This window comes from Pongo abelii, chromosome 9 (genome assembly GCF_028885655.2).
Source record: "Pongo abelii isolate AG06213 chromosome 9, NHGRI_mPonAbe1-v2.0_pri, whole genome shotgun sequence".
Taxonomy (NCBI): domain Eukaryota; kingdom Metazoa; phylum Chordata; class Mammalia; order Primates; family Hominidae; genus Pongo; species Pongo abelii.
In genome coordinates, this window is record NC_071994.2 from 85,726,615 (window position 1) to 85,750,343 (window position 23,729).

Sequence of the window (23,729 nt, forward strand, 5' to 3'; positions counted from 1 at the left end):
CATCATAGCAACTTTTATAAAATGCCATTAAGTCTCACACTTTCCATTCAGGGTGCTTTTAGCAAGTCCATTAGACAAGTAGAATTGGACATGAATAATGTAACAACTCTCCCATCCCTCCTGCCCCTCCTGAATTTCAATGTGTGGTGGCCCCTTGCCAAATGGGGAAGTGTAGTAAGGGAAGAGTGAAGCAGCTGCTCATCCTCATGACTGTGCAACATGGCTGTGAGATACCTGGGTACCCTACTAAAATAGTGCTTTTTAGGTGTCGCACAACTTAGTAAGCATTTTATATTCATTGTCTCACTCAATTTATTGGGTAGGCAACATAGCATATGGGTTATATGCCAGGCTTCCAAGACAGAGGAGAGCTGGGTTTATGTCCCAGTTCTGCCATTCTTAACTGTATAATTTCGGCATGTTACTTAACCTCTTAGATAACCACTTTACCATAGATGGCCATTCTCTTATTTAGGAAATTCAGATAGTAATGGCACTCACGCAAAAGGGTGCTGTGGAGATATGATAATGGGACGACACATGTAAAGTACCCAACACAGATGAGTTCCTCTTTGTTATTATTTCTGATAACAATTCTGCCATGTAAGCATTTTTGGTCTCATAAAGAAAATGAGATATAAAGAGCTGAAATGAAAATAAGATACTAAGTAGCAGAGCCAGGATTAAAATATAGATAGATGTGTCTCACTCAAAAGCTCATGTTCCTAATCTTAGAATTCTTGGAATTCCTGATAAGAAAAGTTGTACTTAGATCTTATACCTAAGGATTTCATGATTTGATGATAACACTTATAGTGATACCATGGACTAGCCTGCAAAAAAGATGCATGAGTAGTTTATAGAGGACACACTCAGTTCTCACAGCTATCCTGCAATGCATATATTAGCCTTGTATTATAGAAGAGGAAATACAGACTTGGATAATTTAAGCAACATGTTCAATGTCATGCCAGCTATCAAGTGATGGGGCAGGACTCAAAGCCCACCTGCTTCTAAGACCTATGAATTTCCTGCTATACCAACCTCTATGCTCTTTTGCAAGCAACTCTTCCCAGCTCAAAACACTCACACTCTCCACTTGGGCTTAGACTGAGGTAATATTTAACAATCATGGACCTTAAAAGTATTGGTGTTTACTATGTAGGCCAGGGAATTTAGTTTTGGCTGTACCACTTTAAAGCTAGGATAGCAGCGAATGATGAGGATGGAGAAAGAGTATCACTAAGAATATGAAAAGTTATTTGATGTGTTTCATAGTTAACAAGGATATGGTAGGAGAAATAATAATCCTTAACTCACTCCCCCAAAATGTCCACACTTTAATTCTCAGAGTCTATGAATATGTTATCTTATATAGCAAAAGGGACTTGGAGATGTGATTAAGATTAAGGATCTTGAGAAGGGGAGATTGTCCTGGATTATCTGGGTGGACCCAATCTAATTACATTAATCCTTAGAAGTGGAAGAGGAAGACAAAAGAGTGGATCAGAGAGATGTGACTTGGGAAGGACTTGACCCACTACTGCTGGTTTCAGAGTTAGAGGAAGAGGACCACAAGCCAAGGAAAATGGTGGCCTTTTACAAACTGGGAATGGTTATTAGGTTACAGCCATCAAGAAAACAGGCACCTTAGTCCTATAACCATATGATGACCTGAATGAGCAGAAAACGATTCTCCTATTGAGCCTCTAGAAGGGCTACAGACTGCTGAAAGCTTTATTTTATCCTGTTGAGATCTGTACGAGACCTACAGAACTATAAGATAATAAATTTGTGTTGTTTTAAGTCATTGGGTCTGTGATAATTTGTTATGGTAGCAATAGAAAACTAGTATCAACTTTGGTACTGGAACATGTAACAAATACCTAAAAGTGTAGAAATGGCTTTTGAATTGGGAAGTGGACAGAGGCTAGAAGAATGCTGAGGAACATGATAGGAAAAAACCTAGACTGCTTCTAAGAAGAGATTGCAGAAATATAGACTTTAAGGATATTTCCAGTGAAGCTTTAACTACTTCTTACGGAAATCTGGACTTGGAGAATGCTGAGGGTGACAGCTCAAATGGAAATGAGAAGCATGTTATTGGAAACTGTAGGAAAGGGATCCTGGTTACACAGTGGCGGAAAGCTTAGTAGAATTACGCCCTGTAGTTATGTGAAAAGAAGAATCTTTGGGGGCCAGAGGGCAGACTGTGGTAGGAAGAACAATGGTTCTCCAAAGATGTCCATGCCTTAATCTCTAGAGCCTTATGTGGCAAAGTAAATTTGTGGATGCAATTAAGGTCAAGGGTCTTGAGATGGGGAGATTATCCTAGATTATGTGGGTGGGCCAAATCTAATCACATGAGTCCTTAAAACTAGAAGAGAAAGGCAGAATAGAGATGGAACATGAAAAGGACTTGAGTGCCATTGCTAAGATTTGAAAATGGAGGAAGCAAATTTGTCATGGCAGTAATGTAAAGCTAAAACAGAGGACAAGAAACAACATGCTTTAATAGAGGGCAGGTAGAAGAAAAGGGCCACCAGTTTGAGGATTCTGTCAAAGATTCTTTGGAATAAAACAACTACTCAGCAACAACAACAACAACCCACTGAGTGCCTGTTATTGGCCAGGTTGTGTGCAAAGTACATTTATGTAATTCCATCTCATTGAATCCCTGTAAATAGTTTGAGATATAGGTATGATTATTTCTACTTTGTAGATAAAGAACTTAAGAACTAAGGTTTTAATTCTAATTCTCACAAAAACCTTATGTGATAAATATAATTTTCCGTATTTTCAGATAAAGAATCTGAGATACAGAAGAAGCAGCCCTTTCCTTCTCTAAAACTGCTCTTTTACCTCTCTGGGAATCCTACAACTTCTAGTCTTGAGTGGGAATATGTCTCATCTCCTTTACTACATCAGAAACAACATCAGGAGCTCCCAGACCAAGTCTCAGCACAGAGTTTTCACAGATGGATTTATAAATGAACAAGTGAATCAGCAAATTACTCCCTTCTGTGCTGTGAACTTGTTTGGTCTAGGGAGGTCTTTGTTTCTCAGACAACATTAAGACCCAAGGAACAGAGTGCTTTGACTCAATTTCCTTCATTTCTTGAAGTTGAGGCCTCTGCTTGATTAGAGGAGACCTGGTCCTCACCTTTCTATGCAGCAAGAGAAAGAACACTAGCAACAGAAAATAAAGTCTGCTCTCTGCTCCATCCCACTGTGCCTGGTTTGGACACATATGAGCCATTTTCACATTGTCAGGGTAAGCACATATGAATAGTGCAAGGAGCATAGATGTTGGAGTGAAGAAACACAGAGTTAAGTCAGTCCACTCTTTCTAGCTGATTGTCATTGAGAAAATAAGTGGAGTAATCTGAACTTCAGTTTTATCTATAAAATGAGGTTTATCATTCCTACATCTCACATATTTGCAGAGATTCAATGAGATGATATAGGAAGAGCATTTCACATAGTAACTGGCAAAACAGAAGTTCCTTTATTTCACCTCTTCTCTACTCTAAAGATGAGCAAGTGTCCCACAAGTACTGGAAGGGGGATGAAATATGGATGGTGTTTTCACAAATGTGACATAAAAATGCATATGTAGTAAACTTCTTCAAAACATATTCTCACTAGAGGGGTATGGGAAAGGATGCTGGGAGCAGAGAGATCTAAACTTTAGTTGCTCTTATTTTATAAAAATCACAATTTTCTATTTGTATTATCTTCTTAAAAACAATCATTTGCCCACTCATGCATTTAGTGCATATGTGTTTTGAAAACAGAGAAGGCACCCTGGAAGTAAAAAGAAGCTTAGATGGAGTTAGGAGTGCAGATTTCTAGTCCTGGCTTCAACATAATTCACTATGTGATCTTGAGTAAGGTACTTAACTTCTATGGGCTTCAGCTTCTGTAATAATTAATAGACCAACTGCATTTCTCTAGGATGTATTCAACTGTGACCCAAAAGATAGCTCCCAAAATACAGGCATTATTCTCATTTTGTCGAGGGGAAGATTTATTATGTTCTGTGGATTGTATCACATGGGTTATACCACTTAATCAACCTTATAAAGCAGATTTGTATTATTTAAAGATACTCTTCATATTACAACAGACTGCTTGTATGTTTTGAGGGTGTTGGGAAATGTCCATTTCTATTGTTCCTAAAAAATCAGGCAATCATTGTCATGACTGCAGATAGAACGAATTGGACACCAACCAGAGGTCTTTACAGGTTGGGCCTCCCTGCAGCTATAGCTTTTTGAGTATAATCAGGGAAGAAGCATAACTTCCAGGGGAAACAACTTTGTCTTTCTCTCTCTTAAGTCCTCATTGCTCCCGATTCCCCAAGAGATGTGGTATGAGCAGATTTCACATGTCCAGAGGCTTGCATGTTGATCATTTTGGACAACTCATCATCAGAGTCTCCAAGGACGGGGCCCACTTGAGTCCACCTTCTCTTTCAGGCTGTCCTGGCAGTCTGTCAGATTGGTTGACCTCCCGTGTTGACTGATAAGTCTCTTATCTGAGGGAAACAGAGGCAAATCTGAACCAGCGCAGAGCCAGAACTCACTGGACCACAGCGAATGGCATTTCAGGTTTCAGGACTGGGTGAGGCTGCAAAGATTAATCATCTTAAAATCATTTTCCTTTCCCCCAAATGCCATCAGCTGGCTACTCAAAAAATGAAATGTGGGTAAGAGAAAGACTGCTTGGATGAGCAGCCCAGGTTTTATGACACTTTCAAGAGCTCTTATGTTCTGGGTCTGTGTATTAGGCAATTGAGATATGTTAACTGAGATATTTCAGAGAGGCGGACACAGCCCTGATTACAGTCTTTTATTTCTGAATTGAGCTAAAAATGTAGATCAAGCTTTGATATTCACCTTTCAGTATCTTACTGCCATTAATTAGTAATCTTGGGGTGGGAAAAAGAAGAAATGTTCTGGCATGGAATTTTCTTATTGCTAATAGACGATTATCATTCAAACATTTAAGTTTATATATGCATGACTCATGTGAAGATAATGACATGGTAAACTCAGATAGTCCTGGATTCAAATACTAGCTTGCTATTTTAAGCTGCAGTATGATTTTCAGCAAATTAGTTCATATCTTTGTACCTGGGCTTCCGTATATGAAAAATGAGGGGCAAGTATCCCTGTCCAACAGGGTCCTTATGAGAATTACACATGAGAGCTTTTAGAATCCAGTAGGTACTCAATATTTGTTAATTGAGTCCAAAATATCTAAATTTTTTCCCCTGTAAATTCTATACCCTGGTTCTAGTGTTACTCACTGGAGTATAAACAACTTAAGCCTACCTCTGCTCTCCAGTAGCACTCTTTTAAGTGTTTATGGACTGACAAATGATAAAGCTAGTACAGTCCCTAGCTCAGCGGAGGTGCTGGATACAGCTCATTTTACTTATGAGTATATGAAAAACGGGAGAAAGACATTCAAGAGCATCTGAAATGACTCCTCCAAATCCTTAGTACCATCATAGTAGCTTATCAGGATAAGTAATGAAATTTACACACCACAATATCAGACAGTTGGGCAATCACTTTGCTTGCCCCAATACTGAGTTTTTTATTTTGCCTATGATTTTTCGGAAAACTGGATGGGAACTACAGGCTGTATTGTAGCAGGAGAAGACCTGAAATTAGGGAACTTACCCTTCTAAATCTCATATGCCCGTAAAGTTTCCCATTATCACCTGTTGACTAGAGATAGAGAGGACATATGGTTCCTTACTCACCCAGGTAAAAGCATTGAGTTCAGAATGTAATCAAATTCCCACATATGGAAATGAGATAATATTCATTTAAATATTAAATGTGATATTATTTTCATAGTATCTACTATGTGCCAGGCACTCTATATTTGTTGGGACTCAGCAAAGGCTTTCTTCCTACAGTTGAACCGCTTGATGTTTGGTTGGAAATAGGGGTAACAAGATACGTTCATTTGGCCACTCACTCATTTTCATTCAGCAAATACTTTTGAGCATTTACTATATGTCAGTGATGGTTCTAGGAGCTTGGGATCCATCAGTGAATAAAAACAGATAAAAGTTCCTGCCTTCATGGATTTTACATTCTAGTAAAAGAAGATTGGCAAAAAACAATAAACATAATAAATAGCAAATAGTATGATAGGTTAGGAGTTGATCGTTGCTATGGTAAAAGTTAAAAATAGAACACGGTAAGGGGGATCAGGATTCTGGGATAGAGTAGGGCTATGGTGGCAGTGAAGGCTGCATTTTTAAATGGGGTGTTTTTTAAGGTAGGATTCACTGAAAAAGAGATGTTTGAGGCAAGGCTTGAAGGAGGTGAGGGAGTTAGATATGCAGGCATCTGAGAAAAGAGTGATCTCAGAGGGAACAACCAGTGCAAAGGCTGTAAATACAGTTACAGTTGAGTCTGATACGTGCTATGTTAGGAATTAGTATAGGGTGCTGCTCTGGGATTATAGAGCTCCTAGGGAGCCTCATCAGGTGCTCATAAAGAAGTTGGTGAATGGGGAGACGATTCAACCAGATTTACTAGCAGAGGGGTGGTAGCACACCTACCCACGCCTCCCTACTGAGCAGCCTGATCTTTAGGCATTTTCTTAGTGGAAGCCACCTCTGTAATATAGTAATCTCATATTCTTGAGGGCTCAGCTTCCTTCCTTCAGCCTCTCCTGCTTCCTAAGTCTCATTGGAAACATGCACATGAGCTGGACCACTGAACAGCTTTTCTTCTTGCAGACACACATGACCACAATTTATACAGTGCGAATCAAATTCTTTGGCCAAGAATTTTTTCTAACATTGTTAGGAAAGTAGAAGTATTGATCAATATAAAAAATTCTGCAACTTTCATTTTTTTTGAAAACCATGACTTTCTCTGGGAATCCTTCCTGAATCTATCAAGAGAGGGCTATTTCTTCCACTCTCTGTGCCACATTGTAACCTTGTATGTGGTCTTATTCTTGTGCTTAGCAGGCTATATTTCAGTTGATTTATCTGTAGGTGTATCTTTCCTTCTAGACTTCTTGACTCATGAGAGTTAGGTGGAGTCTTACTTATCTCTGTGCCCCTTGCAAAGAGGAAAAGGTGCTCACAAAACCAGGCTAAACTGAACTGAACTAAATTCAGAACACGAACTGTCTGAACTTCAGAAAATTGCCTCATCTTGTTGGGTCTCTTGAAGTTTCCCCATCTGTAAAATGGGATTAAAATATTGTATGTCATCAACTCTAAGACTTTTAAAAATTTTTATGTCTAAAATCAAGATGTTGTTTTTCCACCATCAATGCCATCTCATAATTGAATTGGCAGAATTTTTCCTTTTTTGGTAACACATAGGGTACATCTTACAATCAAGGACAACCTAGATTCAATAAAACATGGTAGAAACTATCTCACAAGTTGTTGTGAAGGTTAGTGAATTATAGATGGAAAGCCCTCAGATCAGCACCTGGCACAAAGTAAGAAGTAAGCACTGTGTGTGTGTGTGTGTGTGTGTGTGTGTGTGTGTGTGTGTTTGCTGCTGCTGCTGTTGTGCTGTTATACATTGTAAGTCACTTGGAATCACCACATCGTTCTCTTCTCTTCTTGTACACATTTTTGCAAACACTTTTAATACTCTTTCCTCAGTGACTGTTCAAAAAGTGCTGATAGCTCAAATGCTGTGCTGCAGTCTGACTTTCACCCAGTAAGGTTCTGTTCAGTAGCTCTATTTAACTGAATAAAATGTCTGTAGAAAATGTCCCTAGCGTTTGCCAATAGTTCAGAAATTTGGAGGAAAAAACCTACAGAGATCCAGTACATTATGTTTATACTTTCAGTATTTATAGTTTATGTGAATATTATTAGTATTTTATTCCAATGGCACAATCTTTTCTTTTCTTTCTTTTTTTTTTTTTTTGTGAGATAGTCTCGCTTGGTCACCCAAGCTGGAGTGCAGTGGCACAATCATAGCTCACTACAAACTCAAACCCTGGGGCTCAAGGGATCTTTGCCCTAGCCTTCTGAGTAGCTGAGTAGTAACCATGTCCGGCTAATGTTTTTATGTTTTGTAGAAGCTAGATCTTGCTTTGTTGGCCCAGGTTAGTCTTGAAGCCCTGGGTTCAAGCAATCCTCCTGCCTTGGTCTCCCAAAGTGCTGGGATTACAGGAATGAACTACCATGCCAGGCCTATAGTCTTTAAACTTCAGCACTTAGGTTTTCAAACTGGGACATTTTTCCATGGACCTAGTGTAAGTCATCCATACATCCACTCATTAATTTACTGAACATTGATAACATGTTTGGCAACAGGATAATGGAAAATGTTTGTAAGACTTGGGAACACTTGTTTTGCTATTTACTTGCTCTGTGGCTATAGATAAGGTTCTTAAATTCTGTTTCCTACTCTGTAAATTAAAGACTAATCCTGCCTGAATAGATATTGTTTGAATTCATTGAGGTAACATATGTAAAACTCCTATATCAGGGAGGCTGGTATATAGATACATGAAAAATTACAATAATAATATGTATCAGCACAGAAACCTATGTTTCAACTCAACTTTTAAGGGATGCAATAATGATTTAGTACAAATTTGCATTTATTTTAATATTGATCTATCTAACAATATTTACCTCGTCCTTCCTCAGTGCCAGATCTGGGATTAGTGGTTCTATTGGCAATAAATACTATGGGAGCAGAAGATGTTCCATGTGGGCTGGACTGACTGGGCAATGGGCCTTGCTCTACTCCACAGTACTCTCTTTCCAGTTGGTAAAGCAATCAGAGACTGTAGGACTGCTCTGAAAATAGTCAATACAGTGTAACTTTTAGATGCCTGAAACCATGCAATCATGGCTTCAGTCATATTCAATAAATGCTCATTATGTGCCATGCATTATGTTAGGTATTTGGGGATACAGTGTGAATAAGAGAAACACGGCACTTTTGGAATTTAGAGACAAAACAGATGTAGAAGAAATAATTGCCAGTACAACACATCATAAAAAGCAGATGGGCAAGTAATCCATGAGAGTATACAGTGGAGAGAAATGGAAACTATTCTGGAGGGACCAGGTTGGGAAGGCTTCCAAGAGGAGCTGCTGTCTAATCTGAGCCCAGCAGGAGCAGCAGGGTGGGCAGAGGGAGCTGCACAGGCAGAGGCTCTGCAGTGGGAAACAGCAGGCAGCAAACCTGAAAGAAGATCAATGTCCAGGACAGTCCAAGATGAGACCAGAGGGAAGGAGAGGCCAGGTCATGGAGAATCTTGTAGATCTTATGAAGTATTCTTTCTTTTTTTAGAGTAATGGGAAGCCATTGGGGATTTTAAACAGATGTGAGATGATCAGATTTACATTGAAAACAGGTCTTTCTGGCTTTAGGGTGGGGGATGGATTGGTGAACCATAGATTGGGCAAGACAGGATGTTGAGATCCCAGGTAGTGGGGAAAGGTAATAATCCAAATGATGATGGTTTGGGTACAGTGGTGGCAATAGGACGGACAGAGGTCTCAGATATTTACTTTGGCCAATACCTATCTGTTTGTCAGTCTGTCTGTTTCTCTCACCAAAATCTATGGGCAATGTTTTCAAAATTTTATTACCAGAATATATCATTTTTTTTCTTCAAAAGGAAGCTTCTAGAAATATAAAAATAAAACATTTGATTGCAGACAGGGGAAACATAATTTCTGGTTTCTCTTCCACTCCAACTGCAGAGCATCCCTCAGGTCCCTAAGAAGAATTTTGGGTCTACTTAAATCAGGGCTTGAAAATCTTCAATCTAGTACTTAGTTCCCAAATGCTGTAAATGAAAAAAATCTTCTCTTCTTTTATTGATATCATGACATCTCTAAACCTGTTTCCAATCTCACAGCCATTTCCAATCTCACAGACATCTATTTGTTTCCAAAATGAAAGCTTGATGGCAATTCTCCTTGGAGCATTTTTAGCAAATATAACAAGTCTCCTTGAGATCACTAGAGTAATACCAGGGTGTTCCGAACTCTAATTACAGGAACTCTGCAGGATGGAACTGTGATTAGTCCTCGCAGGAGTAACCACAGCCACTCAACAGAATTCAATAGCTATTTATGGCACGTGTTTTGAGGAGAAGACTTCTTTCTGCTCAGAGGCTGTTTATATTAATAAGCAGAAGGTGGTTCCTTGGAAGAAGAGAAATCTCGTTCGAAGTTTGACACATTCATAGAGAACAAGAGAAAGTTCCCAGGAGGAAATCAATAGCACATCCAGTGAAACATGCGTATGGACTGAGGGCAATTTGACAGGTAGGGAAACATTTCTACTGAGAAGAAAAAAAGAAAGATTTCTATTTGATATATACATATTTTCAGTTTTGTCCTTTTTCTTTCTTTTTTTTTTTTGAGATGGGGTTTCACTCTGTCACCCAGGCTGGAGTGCAGTGGTGCGATCGTGACTTACTGCAACCTCCACCTCCCGGGTTCAAGTGATCCTCCCATCTCAGCCTCCTGTGTAGCTGGGACCACAGGTGTGTGCCATACTGCCAGCTAATTTTTGTCTTTTTTGTAGAGATGGGGTTTTGCCATGTTGCCCAGGCTGGTCTAGAACTTTTGGACTCAAGTGATCCTCCTGTCTCAGCCTCCCAAAGTGCTGGGATTACAGGCATGAGCCACTGCACCCAGCCCGATACCATTTTTTGCATGTTAGCAAAAGCTGGGCTTTGATAAGGAAGTAATTGGGAAACCTGCAGCTGGCCAATCAGCTCTGATAGAAGTGTATAAATTGGGCAGAAAAGCATGAGAGAAACTCAGTCACATTAATTATTGCTACAAAAGTCAGCATCCAGTGGAAGGCAAGCTGGGATGATGCGGGGAAGATGACTAGACAAGGAACCAGAGGTAAAAGGCATTCAGGCTGTCTAACTGACCCCTGGCCAGTGGTGCTTCAAACCAGCAAGATCCAGAATTCTAATTATAAGGCCATAATATGAAGCCATGACTGCCTTTTTCCATTCCACAATCTCAACATCCATGATTATAGCAATTGTCTGGGGACCACCTTGAAACTGGCCTATGTCCCTTTATTTGTTCTCTGTTTTCTCTTCTCACCTGGGTCCCAGTATTTCTTAGGTGTTTCTTAAGAACTCCAAATGGTGTGTTCAGTGCTGAAGGTAAAAGATGAACAAGATGGTATCTCTGCCTTCACACAATTTATGAGACTAATAGGCAAAAAAGTACTGTAAGCAAATTCTTTCTATTTGGCTTGTTAAATGCAACAATAAAAGCATGTACAATCTGTAGAGAAAAACAAGGGCAGTCTACTCTGAATGATGAGGTGATGAGATGACAGTTTCCTGTTCTGCAAGACCCCAGGCTGCTTTTGATGGTACTAGGAGTTAACCACAGAGCAAAGGGAAAATGTTCTGTAACCTAAGTTTGGAGCGATAACTTTAAAGTTGAGATCTCATCTGTCTTTAGGAATTTCTCATTACCTCCAATTTCAGCAGGGATATTTGACACAAACTGCAAAGAATTATTAATCCTCTAGGCTCTGCATCATGGCAATACACTTGGCCAGTGTGCTTCCTGTCTTGAATCAAAGGTTAGAAATCATAGATAAATGAAACCTGCAAACAGGCTTATGTTGCTTGTAAGTGTTTCATCTTTGAGTTTTAGGCATAACAGCAATTGGCAGTGGAATAATTAAGTAAAATGAATACTTGATTCTCATCAAATTTGCCAAAAAGAAAGCAGGTATTGAGTTTTGAAGAAATGCCCTACAGACTGGTAATCTGGGGTGGTGGGGAGGACGATTTCCTGTTTTACAGATGGGTGAGTGCTCTAAGGGAACTAACTTGTTGTAAAGTTAATCAAGGCAGACTGTTTGTCAAGGAAGAGGCTCATTGCCTAGGACAGATTTAGATCAATTCTGGCAGGAAGGAATATCCACAAGGGGCCTTTTTCAATTTTATTTAATCAGTTAGAGAAGATAGAGTTACCAACTCCAAGCAGGAGGAGAATATGGAATCTATAAAATAGGCAGAGAAATATGTATTCAAGTGAAGTAATTTGTCTGATAATCCACAGACATGTGGGTTTCTGTAATTTCTTGATAAAGTCATATAGTTCATAATTTCTCCAAACTGGCTCTAGTTGTAGTCCCTTACTTAGTCCAAAACCTCCCACTGGGATTTTATGTTTCTTTGCTGTTCTGTCTCTTTCACTCCTCTCAACTTTTGCTTTCAGAATCTAATACATTTAATACGTCTTCTTATTGGCTTTAAATAATTCCTTAGTGTTGTTTTGATAAAACTGTCAGAAATTTTAACAATTTTTTATTTAAAAAACTTTTATCTTATTATCTTCTGTCAATCTTTATAGACATACAACATGAAAATACATGTTATGTATTTTTTTTCAGGCAAAGATGCCTTAGTCTACCTGTTATCTGTTAGTATGGTGTTCAAGAGGAATGGAAAGTGAGGAAGGAAACTAACAGTTATTGAATGCCTGCTATTGGTTAACCACTACAATAGGCACTTTATATACCTTGGCACTGAATAATAAGAGCACTGTAAATTTGTTACCGTTCTCCCTATCGTACAAGGTTCACAGACATCAATTTCACCTAGCATGTAAGTGGGAAAGTTAGGAATTGAACCCAGATCTGTTTGTGATACGTGTCTGGACTTGCCACTGTATCTCTGCCTCTGGAGGGCATCTTTTCTCCCAGAGAGGAGGATCACATCATTAGCCCTCAGAGGTTGACTGACTAATTAAAGCTTCCACTTTCATGTTAATTTCCATTTGCCCAGCATACATGAATTAACTACCTACTTCCCATAAAAAACAGTGCTAGATGTCGTGTGTGTGTGTGTGTGTGTGTGTGTGTGTGTGTGTGTGTGTGTATGAGTAAAATCTGGCCCCCTCCATCAACGAGATTCTCATCTAGCATGGCAGATGAGATGTGCACAAATACAGGGCAAGACATACTGTAAAAGATGCATAAGGGAATGATGAACAACATGCTGCTGAATAAATTGAAGAAGTAATATGAATTCCAATCATGGGGAACTAGACAAGGCTTCATGGAATAGGTAGCATTTGTTGCAAGCCTAGAAGAATGAATACAAGTTGGCCAAAGAAAGATGAAAATAAAAGCATTAGAGGTTGAGGAAACAGAATGAACAAAGACATCGACTTACAAAAGAATGCACTTGGTTTAGGAAATTATGTATTGTCCAGAATCTCTGGAGTCTAGTGGGTTTGCTTGGGTGTGCAGGGGGGAAATCTGCCTGGAAAAGTAGATGGAGACCTGATCAGGGCTTTCAAATTTGTCATTCTCCATGTGAAGGGAGAATTACTCGCATAATCTTGTTGTTCCTGTTGTGTGTATCAACAGCCTTCAGGTAAATAGGAGCTTTTTATTCCTTTATGCATGAGACTCAACGAAGGTACTTTGTTTTGGATATGGTGTTAGTGGAGAAATCAAGCAGGCAGTTGGAAATGAGAATTTACACTTAGGATCAGGTTGTGGCTAGAGACAGATTTAAGTTATTGGTCCATAGCTGATCACAGAAACCATGTTTGGCCATTTATCCTTCTCTCTCAAATTAACAGAATTCCAAGTTTTAACCAGGTACATTGTCATGTAGCTAAAATACTATATTTCTTTGCATCTAACTATATCCATGAGCCTTTAATCTGACACATCAAATGTAAGCAGTAGGGGTATATGGTACTTCCAGAAAGTCTTCTTCAAAGGAAGAGGTCATATTTATCTTCCAAGCTGTTTGCTTTTAGCAAAGGACATGATGCCTGGCACTCCAGCAGCCAAATTGGATGCTAAAGACAAAGACCAAACCCTAAGAATGGCAGATAAGGGTACTGGAAGGAACCTGGAGGTCCTTGGTAAATCTGTAGAGCTGCCATACTCACCCTGAAGAGCCTACCCTGATGTTTCTTATATATGAGAAAGAAAGTAACTTCTTGTGTAAGTCACTGCTATTTTGGTATTTCTGGGCTTTTTATATGTAGTCAAACTTAATCATTACTGATATATGGTGAAATTAGAAGAAATTTTCCAAAGAGTATAATGAAAGAGAGGGGAAGGATGGGGGCTGAACTTTGCTTTTTTTTTTTTTTTTTTTTTTTTTGAGATGGAGTCTCACTTGCCCAGGCTGGAGAGCAGTGGCAGGATCTTGGCTCACTGCAGCCTCTGCCTTCTGGGTTCAAGTAATTCTCTTGCCTCAGCCTCTGGAATAGCTGGGATTACAGCTGTGCACCACCATGCCCAGCTAATTTTTGTATTTTTAGTAGAGATGGGGTTTCACCATGTTGGCCAGGCTGGTCTCAAACTCCCAACCTCAGGTGATCCTCCCACCTCAGCCTCCCAAAGTGCTGGGATTATAGGCGTGAGCCACTGCAACTGACCTGAACTTTGAAGAGTGCCTACATTTGGAGGAAAAGTACAAGAACATGGAGAGTTGAGAGTCAAAGCTAGATTAAAGGTTGATGTTGACGTGAGCTTGTGTTGGAGGAGTGGGTTGGGGATGCTGGTGGAAATTCTGTTCAGTCTAAAATGTCTGTTTCTCAAAATAAGAAATAAAGGGCTGATTATGGAGCCACTAAAAACTGGAGTGATCCAGGCTACTCCCAAGACAGAGGATTAAGTTATATATGTCCAATTTCTGCACCTTAATTTTCCAATCTGTTAATTCATTCCATTGCTGACGTAGAATGATCAGGGATTTTCTTCCACAGGGAAGGGAAAGTCAAGAGTGGGAAAAAACTATTTCCCACCAATAAAACAGGGTCTTTGATTATAACTATACTTAAGAATAAGTCCTCTGTAAATCATTTTTTCCCCCGTGTATTAGTCCATTCTCACATTGCTATAAGGAAATATCTGAGACTGGGTAATTTATTAAGAAAAGAGAATTAATTGGCTCACAGCTCCACAGGCAGTAGAGAAAGCATGATGCTGGCATCTGCTCAGCTTCTAGGGAAACCTCAGGAAACTTACAACCACAACAGAAGGAGAAGGGGAAGCAGGCTCATCTTACAAGGCCAGAGCAGGAGCAAGGCATTGGGGAAGGTGCCACACACTTTTAAATAACCAAATCTTGTGATAACTCTGTGAGAACAGCACCAAGAGCATTGTGCTAAACCATTCACAAGAAACCGCCCCCATGATCCAATCACCTCCTACCGGGCCCCACCTCCAACATTGGGGGTTACAATTCAACATGAGATTTGGGTGGGGACACAGAGCCAAACTATATTACCCTGCATCTGACACCATACGTGAATACCCCTTCTTTGTTCTAGCAGAGGCTATTTGGAGGACAAAACCCACCCATCCATGACTCAGAGGAGTTAGTGGTGAGCTATTTATTTCCTGCTCCCTGTCTCTTGTGCTCTACCTGTGCATGCTGCATCCCATGGACCTTCAGATCCTGGCACTAGCAGTCATTTGTAAGGAGACTGCAAGTAAAGAGTCTCTGTAAGTTCTGCAAGTGAAAAGTAATTTTGGTTTTCCTTAAAGATCATAGACTCTATTATTTGTACTATAGCTTAGTGGAAAGAGTTTTCCAGAGGCTCCAGTCTGTTTGTTAATTATTATTTTTAAGAATCACATACAATGCTGAAAGTTGTTGACAAAGCACCTTCACCTGTGTTATTTAGTCCTTGTGGTAATCCTTTGGAATAAGCAACGTTATTCCCTTTGATTTACACTGAGACCTAAAGAAGATGATGAAGAGAAGGTAGATTACAAAGATAATAATATAAATAGCTATCATTTACTGAATTACTAATAAGTACCAGGTAGGGCAGTAGGAACATAATATTTTTCTAACATAAACAATAATCCTGCAAAGTTTGACTTAGTATTTCTTTTTTTTTTTTGAGATGGAGTCTTGCTCTGTCACCAGGCTGGAGTGCAGTGGCACAATCTTGGCTTACTGCAACCTTCACCTCCCGGGTTCAAGCAATTCTCCTGCTTCAGCCTCCCGAGTAGCTGGGATTACAGGTGCCCGCCACCATGCCCAGCTAATTTTTGTATTTTTAGTAGAGACAGCGTTTCACCATGTTGGCCAGGTTGGTCTCGATCTCTTGACCTTGTGATCTGCCCGCCTCAGCCTCCCAAAGTGCTGGGATTACATGCGTGAGCCACCGTGCCTGGCCTTAGTATTCCTATTCTGTAGATAATAAAACTGTGATTGTAAGAGTTAAAGTGACTCTTTATATACACTCTTATATAGTTAAAGTGACTCTTTAACTCTTAGAATCAACACAAGCTTTACATTAATTGAACATGACACTAAGGGAGCATCTGTGGTGCACTGAGACTCACCCCTTGCAGCATTTTGATTCGCATAAATGTCATAACTGACCTTGTGATGCCCCGGGGGGGGGGTACCATTTACCCCTGACCACCTTGGGGAGTTGTTAGATGGTGATGATCCTAGTACAGGCACTCAGTTCATTGAGACTCTGGAAAGAAGTCTGAGATAGAAATACAAGGCTAAAATTGGTAATCATTATTAAGGCTTTTATTTGAATAATGAGAAGAATACAGAACAGGGAAAATGGTTGGATTTTATTAGTTTATTTTTATTATTATGCCAGTAGAATTTATATTGTTTCTAAGCAAATAGGTACATATCAGTACAATCTGTGTTTTCAGTATATTGAAAAAATACATAGCTAAGGAAAATATGATAACTTGGTGACGTTGAAGTAGGTTTTTTCTATAAAATTTTGTTGTTCTTTCATGTTACTTTTTATTCTAATTAGAAATCAAGGATAAACTAATATGGAACAAATATGGATGGCAAACTCCACTTCTTTACATTTCTTGAGCACCTTACCAATCTGCATCTGGTCTTTAAGATTTCCCTAGTAGGTTGTTCTCTGCACATGGGGAGTTAGCAGTAATGTTTCTGTTTTTGTTTCCCTAATTCTTTTTTTTTTTTTTTTTTGAGACAGAGTCTTGCTCAGTTGCCCAGGCTGGAGTGCAGTGGCTCGATTTCTGCTCACTGTAAGCTCCACCTCCTGGGTTCATGCCATTCTCCTGCCTCAGCCTCCCGAGTAGCTGGGACTACAGGTACCCGCCACCATGCCCAGCTAATTTTTTTGTACTTTTTTAGTAGAGACAGGGTTTCACCATGTTAGCCAGGATGGTCGCGATCTCCTGACCTCATGATCCGCCCGCCTTGGCCTCCCAAAGTGCTGGGATTACAGGCGTAAGCCACCGTGCCCAGCCTCCCTGATTCTTTACTACTGGCTTTAATTTTGAAACTTCTAAATTAAACGTTCTTTGATCATCCCCTTACTGAAGGAGTGAAGGGTCTTATAAATAAAATCCACAGGACTTTGGGATGGTTCTGACATGGTTTCTTAATAAAGAAAAGTCATTGGAAGTGTTAACATAGCTGCAGGTGAGGGTTTTGGAAGCTCATGCTTCACCTTACCTGCCCTCTATATTCTAAAAGTTGCAGAAGTAAATTCTAAAACACAACTTTCTGTAAAACTTAATGATGGGACTGAAGAGTACAATCGTGTTAAAAGCTACTTTTATATAGCAACTACTAGGTGCTGCGTCCTCTGCTAAGTACTTCACAGGCATTATCTTGAGTTCTCAAGGGAGAATTCAAGAATCCTACAATGTAGTGGGGTGAAAAAAAATCCTTATTTTATAGGTGAGGAAATTAAAGCCTAGAGAGGTGTTACCCAAGATTCATCTAATTAAAAATGCGAGCTTATCTTACAGAGTTATTGTGAGGACTAAATGAGACTGTATTTATTTACCAAATGTTTGGCATGGTATAGGGTTGCTGTTTAAATAATGTTCATCTTATTTCAATGTCTCTTTCATATTAGTCTCAAGTACTTCACTGTCTTCGTAGCATTTGGGTTCTTGAAATACTTCTGTCTGACAGAAAACTGACAGTGATATTATCCATTGTTTTGATTTATTTTTTATCAAATAGCAGATAATTAGACTGTTGGCCAGAATTTTTCAATTGCTCACCATGGGCCTGTTCCAATATATTATTGGAAATCAGTAATATAAACCTAATTTTTCATGTGTTTTTTTTGTTTTCTATGATAAAATCATTGGTGGGAATGTTTATGTTGGATATAATAAATTTGAAACATATGAATATCCTCTTGTGACAAGGTAAGGTATTAGTTAGGGATTCTTTTTTAACTTCCACCCAATTACTTATTTTAGAAAAATGTTAAATTCATTAGATGAAAATTGAAAATATTCACAAGTTTCCTAAGATACCATAGACAGGAGCACGATACAGTGCACTGGAATGGGGGAGTCAGGAGCCCTAGATCTCAGTCTTGCCTCTGTCCCTGACTAGCTGGTGGCCTTGCTTAAGACACTCATCCCCTCACTGCTTCACAAGGTTGCTACCTGTAAATTGGATATTTCACTCCAGGATCTAAGTTTCATTTTCTGTTTAACTGTTCATAATAACCCAAAATTCCTTAGGGGAAATTCTGCTGCTTTGGCAGGTAACATATGGGGATGCAAAGGAAAAAATTCTGGCATCTATGTTTTTGGGGTTTACTGAGGGATCTAACCCTCCATCCACTGATAAAATTCTTTTAAGAAAGTTATATGAGTGAATGATTGTTTGAATTTATTATTAGTGGGTTATCTACTTGTTTAGAGAAGATTGATAATCTTGCAACAAGGATTAAATAAAATTGTTCCATCTCTCATAATGTCTTATAATGCCTCCCCATTTGTCATCATCATGATCATTATGCTGGTCAAGACAAAAAGTTAATCAGCCACAAACAAACATAAGAATTTCTTTTTTTTCTGCACTGATTGGATCAAGGAAGGGGATTTGCAAGTATCTTTTAGTCAAAGAACTTCATTCCAAGTTGCCACTGCACTTCATGCATGACCTAATCCAAACAAGTTACATAACTGTATTATAATCATGCAGTTCTTTATCTGTTTCCCTCACTGGACTGTGATCTCTTTGAGGGCAGGCACCTATCTTAATGACTGTCATGTTGCCATTCACTAGCATAGTTCCTGGTACAATCCCTCATGATAAGATAATTATATTTCTATAATTTGACTTTAAGACTACAAATCCAAAGGCCACCTCAGTACTCTGATACCGAGTACTGAGATTATAATAAGACGATTGTGCTGGAGAATCAGTTCCAACCACAATCTGAAGCTCCCAGAAGGGTGGATATCTGCACCCTTAACTCACACCTCAAACTGTTCACTCAGCAAACAAAGCAAAAACAATATATCTTCTCTTCTTCCTACTTCACTACCTTTAGAGTTATGTAAAACACTTTAATTTGCACCAGAACACTGGGGAAAGAGAAAAAGGCAGCCAGGATAATATAACAGTATCAATATGAAGTCCTTGTGCAGTTTTAAAACGTCAGTAAGTTGAATTGAGAACATGGTAGAGGCAACCTACAAATCATATTTGAAAGCAAACTGAATTTTCTCAGAACTGACAGAAATTTCTATTCAGTGCAGAGTACACAGTGAAATTTTTCCCAGAGTATGTTTTATCAAATAATTATTTAAATGTTGGATTAATCAATGTTGAATTGGTTTGTTTTCTACAGGGCCATCAGAGATTTCAATGCACTGTCAATCTACAAGAAGGGTATATGATATGCAATTGTTTCACAAACACTGTAACAAACAATCTTGAAGAGGACATCTTAGGATGCTCGGAGTTACTCCAACTTAGACATTTCACAGGTAGGAGAACTATTGAATGGTTCTGCAAGGTAAAGACACTTATTCAAGAATATTTCAATAACTGTGATTAGTACAAAGCCAGGACTGAATTTAGGTAGTCTGGTTCCCAGTCCAGAAGAGTGTACCTGTTTTCTGTATGCCATATTGCAGGCCCCTACTTGCCAATGAGAGAGTTTCTGCAATAGCAACATCATCCCTTCTGTTTCATGAAGTCCTATTGGTTGGATTAATAAATAATGGCATTTTCAGGGCAGTGGGTTGCACCCACTAAGATATTTTTGATTTCTAGTACAAAATGACTTTCCTAGAAATATAATTTCCCAGAGGAAGGGTACACAAGAAATGTGTGGCTTAAAATTCACCTTTTAGTCACTGTATAAAAGTTGAAGGATAACTGCTCAGTTATTACACGGGAGCAGCTGGTGAAAAACCACAGGCCCAGTGATGATAGATACTGGACATAGAGGAATGAGATCCATTTTCCTAATAGGTCAGCAGCTTTTTGTTCTATCTGTGAGTGCCTGTCCTGAAGCCTGTGCTCCCCCTGAGTTCCCGAATTCAGCTCCTGAATTCCCTCCTTTCTGCCCATCTAATCCCAATCACATTTTCACATTGGACCCACTAAGTCTTTTCTGGCAATTTCATTTCTTCTCCCCTGCCCTCTGCATTCCTTTGTGATCTCATTTGGTCTAAATGTCATGTGATGGAATTGGAAGAGCCAAGTAGGCTAGACTTAAATTCTGACTCTGTCTACACTCGACCACCCAGAAAACCTCATAGAGTTCCTGTAAAGATTTAAATACACCTACCACACAATTATATATAGTATTTAACATAGTGTCTAGCACAAAAGTGTTAAAGAAATAATTCTCTTTCTCTCTAATTGTTGTTTATATAGTAGACCAATTTGCCCAATTAGATAAAAGCTAAGGGCAGAGGGCATGGTGTGTGTGTGTGTCTGTGTGTATCCTCACAATGCTAGAAACATTCTTTCATTCAAAAACAATCTGTTAAATGCCTCACAGTAGCAGAACATCTCACAGTAGGAGTTTGCAATTTATTTTATGGTAAAGCTTATATGAGAGTAAATAAAATACTGTATGCAAATTTCTGAAAACAGTGCCTAAACAATTAGTAAGTGCTATTATGATCACTAGAAAGTACATAAATTTATTTTAGTGCTGTGATAATACTTGGGATGAGCTATTTACCCTATCTTGACTCCGTCTCATGGGGTAATGATTTTGGCACAGGAACAGTTAATCCAGTTGAAAATCATCACCTCCTAGAAATGGAAACAGAGACATAAACAGGAAGGAGCCATCTAATTCTTAAGTTTCAGGTGACTCGTTGAAACCCTGGAGTAACAGGGATGACAAAGCTCAGCATTCTCAACCTCAGAAGGGTGGCACAAGGATGAGTCATATCTAAGCAGATTCCAAAGTATAATATTTTCTGGACTTCGCCAAGTCATGTTTTCTTTGCAAAGGCTTCATGGACTTAAAACTAAACTGCTTATAAAAGCCCCTTTTTAGTCTACATTTAAGGCTACTGTTTTACAGAAATAGCAATAGAATAAAAAAGTTGGAGAAAGAATTGGAAGATTGGGAACCTGATTTTGCCTCTACCATGTACTCACGGGAAGATGTTGGCCTTTCTGTCTTCGTTTTCCCAACTATAAAATGTTACTTTATCCAAAGAACATTAAGTATTTTATATGTGCTAAGTATTTACTGTTTTAGGTGGTGGGGTGCTGGACATAAAAAAGGTAAGTAAGGCAGAGTCTAGTGGGAAAGAGAAAATTAATTTGATAATTGTAATTCAGCAACTAGTGCTAAAGGCGTAGATTGCAACAGAGGACTTAATCCCAAGAAGAAAGAGTTCAGGGGAAACTTCCTTCAGGACCTGGAGCACAGTCTGTCTGGGTAGGCTGTCATAAGTATAGTGAAGATGGCAGCTGCATGCCGAGTGAGTTGCATTACAAGGTATAGAGACCTGAGACCACCTTGACAAATGTAGAAACTGCAAGGAATTCAGTCCAGCTAGATACGGCTAGATAAGGATCATACAAAGCAATAGAGTTGAGAATGTCAAGAACTGAAGAATTGAAGAGAAGCAGTAAAGACTAGATTAGAGAGTGTTTTGTGTATCCTGCTACAGGAAATGAGGGACTCTTTCTCTCCATATGCATAGATATGTAAATAAGGTGTATGATCTTATATATGTAAATAAGGTGTCTGTAAGGACACAGACAGGTAAGGATTTTCAAGGATCATTCTGACTGTGGTATGATTGGCTTGGCAGGTGGCAGAGAACAAAAGCAAGAAAAACTATTAGGATGCTGAAAAGCAAGAAAAACTATTAGGATGCTGTTGCAGGAGGACACAAGTAATGATGAGTGTCTGAGCTAAGGTAGTAGCCATGGGGATGAGTATTTGAGAGCTTTTAAGGAGGCAGAATCAACAGAGTTAAGTGAATTATTGAATGAGGATAGGAAGAGAAAGGGAAGTATCGAAAGGGAAGTATCAGGGATGATGTTGAGGATTTGGGCTAAGGTAATGGATGGAGAGTGTTGTCATTCCTCCAGACAAAGTGACATAGAAACTTGGCTGGGAGAGATTTGCAAAGGGTGAGCATGAGGTACCTAGGGGACATACAAATTAAGAAGTCCAGTAACAGTGGGATGGATATCAGGAGCTCAGGAGAGAGATTTGGGCTGGAACTACCAAATTAGGTCGAAATTAAAGCTAATGGAAATCATTCAGTGAACTGAGATTGCCCTTAGAGATTAAAGTAAGGAAAAAAGCTGAAGGTAAAACCCCAGAGATAACAACATTTTAGAGGAAGAGGGAAGAGTCATCCAAAGAACTATGGATGAGAGTGGGCAGACACATGAAGACAACCAGAGGAAAATGTCACAGAATGCAGCGGAGGAGGAAGATTCAAAATGTGATAATGGTCAGTGGTGAGATAATACAGGAGTCCAAGAAGCTTGAAAAATGTCCAATAGATAATTCTATCTCTCATCCCCTCCCAGGTTGTCTTGAGTTCAGAAAAGATCACGGAAGGAAAAGGCTTTGTAAAATCGCATTCACATCTGTGATTCATTATTATTTCTTGTCTGTTGACCTATCCACAGTGCTGCGCTATCAGAGGACTTAAGATGTTTAAGCCGAAGCCCTACTTCCATAATCATTTACTTTCCTGTTTCTTCGATTTATTAATGAGAAATCAAATCAGAAAGAGTTAAATTACTTATCACTGTCTCAAAGGAATAATGTTGGTTTTCACAACATCCCAGTTTCAGGTATACCATCAGAGTCATTCAGAGATCTGAAGTACAGATTTTTCCTTCTTTGGATGGTAGTATTCCTGAAATATCATTAATAAATTCATTTTAAAAATCTGTTTTAGGTCCAGAAAAGTAGGTTGCTATTGAAAGCTTTATGCTCTGTTTTTTTAATTCTGAATTTGATATGTTTAACAATGAAATACATCTAAATTCTTAAGACAGTCTCTGAAGGCCATTATAAATCACAGTGCTATTTCTTTCTGACAATTATGTCAGTAAGCTCATGTCAGGGGGCATATAACAGGCAGAATGGCACAGAAAAATGGAAAGAGTACAGATTAAGAATCAGAATAAAAATCTTAATAATAGCAGCCATCTTATTGAATTTTTTGCTGTATGTCAAGTCCTTTACATATATTATCTCCTTTTTTCTCTTCAACATTTTAATCCTCATTTTACAGATGAGGAAATTGAAGATCAGAGTGGTGAAGTGACTTTAGGTTATACAAAAGGCTCTGGCTAAGAAGCTGATCTGGGATGCAAACCCAGGACTGTTATGTAATGATTGTTCCAGGATATGATGCCAATGTAGGGGGCAGAGAGAGTCAAACCCAGGGAGAGTTTCTCTTATCCTTGTAAGTCAGGCAGTGAAGAGGGGAGAATGGGGATTTTGAGTT

The 23,729-nt window shown here is 39.0% G+C and overlaps 1 protein-coding gene and 1 long non-coding RNA gene across 27 annotated transcripts in view; one reads left to right on the top strand and one right to left on the bottom strand.

Moving 5' to 3' along the window:
- LOC129048943 (uncharacterized) overlaps nucleotides 1-23,729 on the top strand; it is a 153,348-nt gene that overhangs the window by 103,095 nt on the left and 26,524 nt on the right. For both annotated transcript variants that reach the window (XR_010141742.1, XR_010141741.1), the window contains one exon: nucleotides 19,622-19,760. This is a non-coding gene — a long non-coding RNA (uncharacterized LOC129048943). The remainder of the gene's footprint in view (nucleotides 1-19,621; nucleotides 19,761-23,729) is intronic.
- Nucleotides 1-23,729, bottom strand: part of DLG2 (discs large MAGUK scaffold protein 2) — a 2,173,778-nt gene that overhangs the window by 92,370 nt on the left and 2,057,679 nt on the right. The window lies entirely within an intron of this gene.